The sequence below is a fragment of the Gekko japonicus genome, unplaced genomic scaffold, assembly GCF_001447785.1.
Source record: "Gekko japonicus isolate JY-2015 unplaced genomic scaffold, Gekko_japonicus_V1.1 scaffold999, whole genome shotgun sequence".
Classification (NCBI taxonomy): Eukaryota; Metazoa; Chordata; class Lepidosauria; order Squamata; family Gekkonidae; genus Gekko; species Gekko japonicus.
This window is the reverse complement of record NW_015171532.1, coordinates 209,792-218,976: the sequence shown is the minus strand read 5'-3', so window position 1 is coordinate 218,976 and position 9,185 is coordinate 209,792.

Here is a 9,185-nt window from a genome sequence, read left to right as displayed (position 1 = left end):
CTTCACCCAATAAGTAATAAATTATGGTCATAGTTTTGATTTGTTGTTTTTATGTTTTTGTATATATTTTAACTCTACTTCTGTGTTTTTGGTTGGTTTTAATGTTTTTAAGAAGTTATTATGTATGTTTTAATTTGTTAGCTGCCTTGGTGGCTCTTGGGGTTACCAACAAGCCTGCAGAACAAGTCGAATAAATAAACAAACGATAGCCTACCCCTTTAATAGTAGGGTTTTGGGTGGAAATGGTCAGCAGAAATTGTTCATAGAACAGAGATAACTAACACCAACTCAGAAATAAATAACACCTGTGAAGTCTCTCAAAGGACAGGACATTTTCCTGCCAGGTTGTTGGTAAAACCTACTTTTGAGGCAGGAAGGTGGGGTGTGAATTTTGTAACATAAATTCTAAAAAGAAAAAGAAAAAGGAATTTATGGCTACTGAATGTAGCAGAGGCCACTAACTTAGATGGCCTTTAAAAGGGGGATAAGCATGAATTTGCCTGCAAACCAATGGGAGCAATCCAAAGTAGGTCTGCCTGGATATAAAACCCATTTTTAATAGCCCTCATCCCAGGAAAGTGTTATTAGGGCTGTAACTAAATGGTTCATGTTCAGTAAACATATACCAGTGCAGGGAAGGACAACAATCAGGGCCTTGCTGCCATGCTTGTAGGTGGGGTGCCAACAGGCCAGGAGAAAAATATCCTTCCCCTTTAATAGAGGTTTAATGTGTGGAATTGGGCTGCTTGAAGCTTTTCCTGGCAGGGAGGTGAATAACATCACCTCCTAAAGAACATCCTATTAAGCCTCTATTTAAAGGGAGAGGACATTTTTCTCCAGGCACCTGGCAACCCTCTTTGTAGGAATGTCCAAACAACTATAACTCCTAATAGCAATTTTAACAAATTGTTGACAGTGAAAATGAGCCACACAGCAGCAAGTTAGTTGTTTATGCATACAGGAAGTCAAAAGAAGAAGAAAACATGCACATGGGCATCCGGCATACACTGCTGTCTGCACTTCAATGCTTAATAAAAAGACAGAAGGAAAAATAAGAAAAAAATAGGGAGGATTGGCTGGCTCAAGCCCTCAAGAGCATTAGTTTGCAGTCCTGAAACCACGATCATGGAAGTAAGCCTCATAAGCTGAGTTTGACCTGAAATCATAGTAAGTCACCTTGGAGAGGAAGAAGATTTGGCTCAGGAATAAGGTTGCCAGGTGAAGAAAAAATGTCCAGTCCCTTTAACAGAGGGTTAATAAAGGTTATTTACCAGTGGTTTTATTTACCTCCTCAGCATGAAGAGCTTCAAGGGCCGATTTCCACTCATTACACTTCTGTTCAGGGGACATGTTTCCTCTAGGTCTGCTGGCAAGCTGAGCAACAACACCTGCAAGTGCTGAAATGTCACGTCAAAAGTAGAATCACATATTAGTCTGGGACACTGAACTGTCTGAAACAGTCACTTTCTCGATTTTCCCGCCCACTCGGGAACCAATTATTACCTAGTGCAGTATTCAGTGTTGAGTGGCTTCTGCCTCAGACTATGCAGGATGAGAATCAGATGCATTTGGAATTTCACTCTCAAGACATTCTCCTCTAAACCAGCTGCTTATAACTTTCAACACTGCTTTTTAAAGGTGCCACTAACTAATTTTGTTCTCTGTGTTGTCACTGGACTTGGGTTGTCAATTCTGGCTTGGGAAATTCCTGGAGATTTGCAGAGGGAAGAGAGGAGTTTAGTGGGGATATGATGCCATCGAGTCGGCCCTCAAAAGCTGCCAGTTCCTCAAGGGGGGTTATTTATTTATTTATTTAGTGTTATTTATAGTCCACCTTTTTCACTTGGGCTCAAGGTGGATTACACAGAGTGAGTCAAATCAGACAACAGATGAGACATGCAATAAACAGTGCGATAGGATTAGGGTTGTAGAACCGTCAACAGATAGGGCATGCAGTGCGATAGGATTAGGGTTGTAGAACCACAGCAGAAGTCTAAAAACAAAACTGAAGTAAAGCAGAAGTATTGACGCATTAAATGGTGAAAAAATTCCATAGCAGGATCCTAGGTTTAGCAAGCTGTACACAGTTGTATATAGCCCACAGTCCCTAATAATTTTTCCAAGTAACACTGTCAGTTGTTTTGTACAGTCCAACCCTATTACCTGTGGAGAAACACCCTCCTGAATAATTTATCTTTGCATAGTTTGAAGAAAGCCAGGAGAGTGGGAGCCTTCCTGTCCACCTCAGTCAGGCTGTTCCATGGGGGGGGAGGCCCAAAAGAAAAGCCATGTGTACAGGCAGTTGTTGATTTTGCTCATTTGCAGATCAGCACCTGCAGAAGACCTTGCTCTGAGGAGCGATGCTGTTGTGGTGGAACATAGCGGGAAGAAACAGTCTTGTAGCTTTGAGGGTCCAAGGCCATGAAGGGCTTTGTACATGATAGCTAATACCCTACATTGAGCCAGGTGGGTAGCCGTGTTGGTCTGAAGCAGTTGAACAAAATTTGAGTCCAGTGGCACCTTTAAGACCAACAACGCTTTATTCAAGGTGTGAGCTTTTGTGTGCAAGCACACTTTAGATACTGTATCTGAAGAAATGGGTCATTTCATAGAAGAAGAGGTGGAGGAGCTCATTAGCATAACTCATTAGCATAAGTTATTTGCATATGCCACACCCCCTGACATCACCAGAAGTATGTCAGAAGGCAAGAAAGAAGGAAGGGAGAGAGAGAGAGAGAGATAGGAAGGAAGAAAGAAGGAGAAAGAAAGCAAATAGGGAGAGAGGAAGGGAGGGGTGAGCTGGAAATGCTCAGATTTAAATCCCCCTCCAGTCTCTCCGCAAAAGTGGGCTGGCCGGAGACAGGAAGGGGAGCCCGGCAGACATGCCTGGCTTCCCTGTGTAATCTTCTCTGAGTGCTCTGTGGCGAGAAGATCGCGCAGGGAAGCCAGGCATTTAAATCCCCCCACCCGGGCTGGCTGGAGACAGGAAGGGGAGCTGGGCAGACATGCAGATGCGGGACACTCGGAGAAGATTGCGCAGGGAAGCCAGGCATTTAATTCTCCCTCCTCAGGAGGGGGTGGGGCCCGGGCTCATTCCTGCCGGAGCACCGCTCTGGGGTGCTTCGGCAAGAAATGACCCCTGTGAAGAAGTGTTTGCACATGAAAGCTTATGCCTTGAAGAAAACTTTGTTGGTCTTAAAGGTACCACTGGACTCAACCTTTGCTAAATTGGGCCAGTAACTGATGGGTAGCCAGTGAAGCACTTGCAGCATGGGAGTAATATATGCATACTCTGTCTACCTCTTGATAATAGCTGAACTGTGGCATTCTACACCAGCTGAAGTTTCCAAGGCCCCGGTCACACGGGCCGGATATTGTGGGGGGGAGGCGTGGCTAATTGCCCCAGAGGAAACTAATGAGCTGCAGCCCGAGCACACGTCCCGGTCGAGGTCCCGTAGTTCAGGGGAAATGCCGATCAGACAGGTATCCTGCAGCGTGGCACAGAAGCCGCCCCACGCGATTGCACTAGCAATTGCTCTTTGTGCGCATGCATTGTTGGACACTCTTGCGCAACCTGCGGAGACGAACAACGGCGGGCGCCGGATGCCACGTAAGTCCACCGGAAACACGATCAGATACCCACCCTTGGCCCGTGGTTTCCGGAAACTAGTACCTCATAGGTACTAGTTTTTAACTCTGCACCTTCGGCGGGGAGCCACGGGTTCGCCACGGGAGCACTGCGCTTCCCAGATGTTGGGGTGAGATCACGCCCGGAAAATCCGCAGGACTCCCGTGCCTCTCCCGTGGCAACTTTGCCATGTGACCGGGGCCCATGTTGATTTTGAGGGGAGATTAGTCTTTGGAGAACTCCAGGCCCCACCTTGAGGTTGGTAACCCTCCTGTATTTCTGTTTTACATGAAAGGTACAGAAATCATTCCAAGATCAGAAGCTAACAGCCTTTGCTGTTATTCCAAGATTTTGGTTAGAATATAAGCAGAGATATCACCAGCGTGTAGAATTTCCAGTAAAGTGCTGCACTTGTTCAATCACAGCCTGTCATGTGGGACAAAAACCTTGCCAAAACAAAAAGGAGTAGCAATGTTGAATACAACAAGGAAAAAGCTGTTGTGAGTCAGTAGATGACTAATGCTGCAACATAATGAAAGCTTTGAATTACAAGAGTGGAAAGGCTTATGCCAGACCATTTTCCCTGTTCACCTGGGAACAACAGGCAAACTACGTAATCATTTTTGACATGACCTACAGCAAGATGATGAAACTACAAGGACATTTGTTTCATTTGGGGATCTAGGGGTTGGAGTGGGGGTCTAATTGTCCCATTTAGAAAAAAAAATGATTGGGACATTTAGAACAGACTAAACAAAATCTACAGGCACAAAAGTGCGAAGGAGATGAAGAAATCAACGTTCTATAACCTTGTTGGTGGAGGGGAGCCAGAACTGACGCAACAGCCACTATGAGAGTGATTCATATCTGCATGTGCACTCCTGGGAGTACATAAACGGGAAAGCACTGGAAGAGGCACTGAAGGGCATGAGTGTGGATTAGGAAGGTAGGGTCGGACAGATTATACAGCTATTTTTGGAACAGGTTCTCAAGCTAAGGGTTGCCAACAAACTGGAGGAAAACATGGCCTGTCCCTTTAGAGGCTTAATGGGAGTTACTTATCTCTGTGCCACGGAAAGCTTAAGCTGACCCACTGTAAACTACTATTAAAGGGGTAGGACATTGTTCTCCAGGCTTGTTGGCAACCCTAGAAGCAAATGCAGAAGGGTGGAGTTCCCAGCATCACTTTTGCCCTGCAAATGATATCCCCACCTCATTACAGAGCAGAAACAAAGGGCTAGGTTCCCGGATCCATATTTGCCCCCCAAACATTAGCTTTGTCTGTGTGTATTTTTCTAATGTAGTTTTATCTTTGGAGATTGAATAGTGCTTTGTAGCTAGATGGCAGTCTTTTCATTGCTTCCGAGCAAGAACAACAGACATGACTAGCCTGTTTGCTTAGGAAATGCAGCCTGGTGTAATCTAAGTCACCCACAACAGACCCATCATTTTATAACAACAGATGCTTGCCCATTGAAATTTACCTAGTTGGGGAAAAGTCATATAGAAGGCTATGAAAAACAGCGGCTGTCCTGTGTTTGTGTTGCCATGTTTTCCCTGTTCTACATTAGCAAAACGGTGCCATACACTGTGTTGGAGCATGCAAAAACATGTAAGGGGCTAATAGTTTTGGGACAGCCTATCCTTTGTTTCTGTCAGTTTGCTAACACAGTTTGCAAAGAATGCATAAACTGCATGTGCAAACCATGTGCCAGTATTAGAGCTACCAACAGCCTGGAGTCTCTCTGGTAGAGGCTTAATGTGTCAGATTGAGCAGGTGAAGCTTTTCATGGCAGGGGGAGTAAATAACACCATCTGGAAATAATGCCATGTATAGGCCCCTGTTAAAGGGACAGTAGTTTCCTTTTCTCCAGGCTGTTGGCAATCCTGAGTACACCCCTCCATCTCTTTAGGTCTTCACAGAGGGCAAACAAGCACATCTATGAAGGTTTATCCTGCTATGAATAATATCAGGAGACTTTTTTTTGTAAAAGTGCAAGAGCAAAATAAGCACACTGCAAGAGAAAAATGAGCACAGTGCAAAATCTTCTGGCTGTTCTTCATCTGCAGGTCATTCCACTTCCATAAGGGCAAAATTTGCAACTACCGAAAACCACATCAGAATCAGAAGTACAGACAAATCCATTTATCAGTCTTTTTTCCCCCTAGCAGCTTTGCTGCAGTCGGCAGTGTTTTCTTCTAACCCATTGTCTGTTTTTATTGCAAGAGCTGTGACCCTTTCTCCTGGTTAATCGGTGCTCCCTAAATATTTGTCTTTGCAGGATATACAGCACAGTCCAAACTCAGAAGTAAATCCTATGGAATTCAATGGACTTGTTCCCTAGTAAGGGTATTTGGGATTTTTGAGATTTTAATGAGATTTTTATCCCATGTTCCCCTGCGAGCAGGCTCAGGGCAGGGTACAATGCACCAACAAACACATTAAAACAACTTTATATAATTTAAGTTGAAAACTAAAAACTCAACTAAACCTATGTGATGCCGGGGCCTGTAGCAATAGTTTTTAAAAAAAATATTTTCACGTTAAAATGACTTCAACATACGATGGATCGTGCTGAAACAGACCAAGCCTATCTGTTCACACAGTGGGCAACCAGCTACATCTAGGAAGCCCACAATCAGGAAGACTCCCAACAACATCCTCCTGCCTGTGCTCCCCAGCAACTGATTTAAAGAGGCCTCCTGCCTCTGGCTCTGGATGGAGTAGGTATCCATCATGATTAGTAGCCATTGATCCTAGCTATCATACACTTGCCTAGAGTAGGCAGTATTATAAGTCCTATGTTGGCAATGCAAGTTCTAGCAAATATATAAACAATGGATCCTGATGACCTCTGTGTAAGCATTAGATACAACAAGAGATGTACACAATTTTCAATGCATTTTGGAAATCCATCCTTTGAACCTGGATTTAGCAAATGTGTCAAAATGGCAATATGTATGTTAATTCCAGAGAAGACCCTGCCACCTCTTAATTGTTTGTATTGTAAACAGGAATAGTATAAACAAGTGGGAACCCGCAAGGACTTGTGGGAGGCATCTCATTTTCCCCTCCACTGCTATTTCCTGTTTCCCTTTCCTGAAAGCCCTCACAGCTTCTCACTTTTTCCTGCTTCTTTCTGTCCTCCCCCCTTCTTTCTGTCCTTTCCCAGCCAACCTACCTTTACCTAAACCTCTGTCTTAAGCTTTCCTTCTCCCCACCCCAAAACAGCTTACAGTATTTTCCTCCTCCTTTTTATCCTCACAACAACCCTGTGAGGCAGGTTAGGCTGAAAGTACCTGGCTGGCCCAAAATCACCCAATGAGCTTTCACAGCAAGATGGGGATTCGAACCTGGGTCTCCCAGACTCTACTCTGAAGTTTGGACACCCACAGCACACTGGCTTTCATAGGGTGGTAGAGATTTGCCCAAAATACCAGAACTTTGCCGCACAATGTCCCCGGCATGATGACGTCACTTCTGTGTGACATCATCACCCCGGGGAAGTCTCGCATGGTGATGTTGTCCCACCCTCCCAGAGAGCTCCCACCCCTTGCCGGCAAACAAAGAGGACCTGGCAACCTTATGAACAGTAGTGAGCAGCCAGGCCTAGGATAGTCATGCAAGTCAGGTAGTATCAAGTCATCCAGAGGTTACTGCCAGACCTAGAGTTCCTAGCTCCATGTGGAACCTAGAGATTTCCTATAATTACAGTAGAGCTCCTGACAATAGAGATCTGCCCCTCCCCCTTTTCCTGGTTTGGAGGGTGGACACAATGGCATTATATCCAGTGGAGGCCTCTTCCCTCCCCAAACCCTGCCCTCTCCAGCCTCCAACACAAAATGTCCAGGAATTTCCCAACCTGGAACTGGGAATCCTAGGCCTGGCCCCAATGAGTCTTCCCTCAAAGCCCAAAACAGCCCTGGAAAGGCCTCTCCCACCCCCCACTGCCTTTTACTATCAGAGCCAAGCCTGGAATGCTGTGGCTACCTAGCAACAGCCTTGGAGGTAATCCTTTGCTTAAAGCTACAGGTGCTCCTTTTTATCATTTTGGCTTTTTAAAAAGCACCCTTCCAATGTATTTATTGAGATTTCATATTTTTCTGCAAACCTGGAACATTTTTCATGTATGTCGAAAAATCTGTCTTGCACATTTACAGTTCTGATCACAGGAGTGTCCTCAGAGTTGGCCAACTTTGCTATTAGAGTATACAAGTGGGAACTCACAAGGATTTGTGGGATGCATCTCATTTCCCCCTCCCCCACTATTTCCCCTCTCCTTTTACTGAAAACTCCTATAGCCTCTCACCTTTTCCTGCTTTCTTCTCTCTCTCCCATCCAACAGCTATCCTATTTTATCTGCCCCTCAGCTTTCTCTCCCCCCACCCCCAGCAGCTTTTACCTAGGAAAACCATTATGGCCCTGGTGTGTGGTGCTGACCACTGGGCCACACTGACTTGCATGGTAGGCAACTCGCAAGGACTTGGGGGGCACCCCACTATCCCTTGTACCTTCCACACTATTTTCTTTTCTCCTCCTCCTGGCAACCCTCCTGTCCTTTCCCTTTTCCCTGCCTCATTCTCTCCTCAGCCATTCACCAACCTTAGAGTTGCCAAATAGCGGTGGGGGATTCTAGCTCTTCACAGAATCCTTGCCGTGGGACAGCGAGATGCGTTGCACCTGCCATCGCCAGGATCTGACGCTACACGTCGCTCTGCCAGAGCGACACATAGCATCATGTCCTGGCAACGGTGGTGCAACGTGTCTCGCTGTCCCCGCGGCAAGGATTCTGTGAAGACATGCAGATCCCCGCCACGATTTGGCGAGATTTGGCAGGCCTAACCAACCTTCCTTTTATCTGCTCCCCATCTATGGCTTTGTTATTTATTTACTTCATTTACAGCCTGCTTTTCTCCACAGTGGAGACCAAAGCAGCTTACATTATTCTCTCCTTTTTATCCTCAAAACAACACTGAGAGTTAGGTTAGGCTAAAAGTATATGACTGGCCCAAAAATCACCCAGTGAGTTTCTACAGCAAGATGGGGACTCAAACCTGGTTCTCTCAGACCCTACTCTGAAGTTCTAACCACTATACCACACTGGCTTCCATAGGGTGGCTGCTGTTGAAGAGTGTCAAGCAGGCAGACCTAGGTAAGTTATGCAAGTCGGGTGGTATTAAGTCACCCATTGGTTGCTAACAGGCCTGGCCCCAATAAGTCCTCCTTCAGAGGCCAAAACAGCCCTGGAAAGGGCCTTGCTCCCTCCCCCCTGCCTTTTATTCACAGATACCTAACCTCGAATGCTACAGTAGTCTAGCAACAGCCACTGAAAGAATCTGTCTTAAAGCTACATGCGCTCCTTTTATCATTTGGGGGGGTTTTCCAGATTTTTTTCTGCAAATTTAGGGCATTTTTCAGGTTTGTAGAAAGATCTGCCTTACCTGTTTGCAGCTCCGGTCACTGGATTGAAGTATCCTCAAATTTAGCTGACATTGCTATTAGAAAAGACAAGTGTGGACCCATGAGACTCACGAGGTTGGGAATCCCACCCCCCTC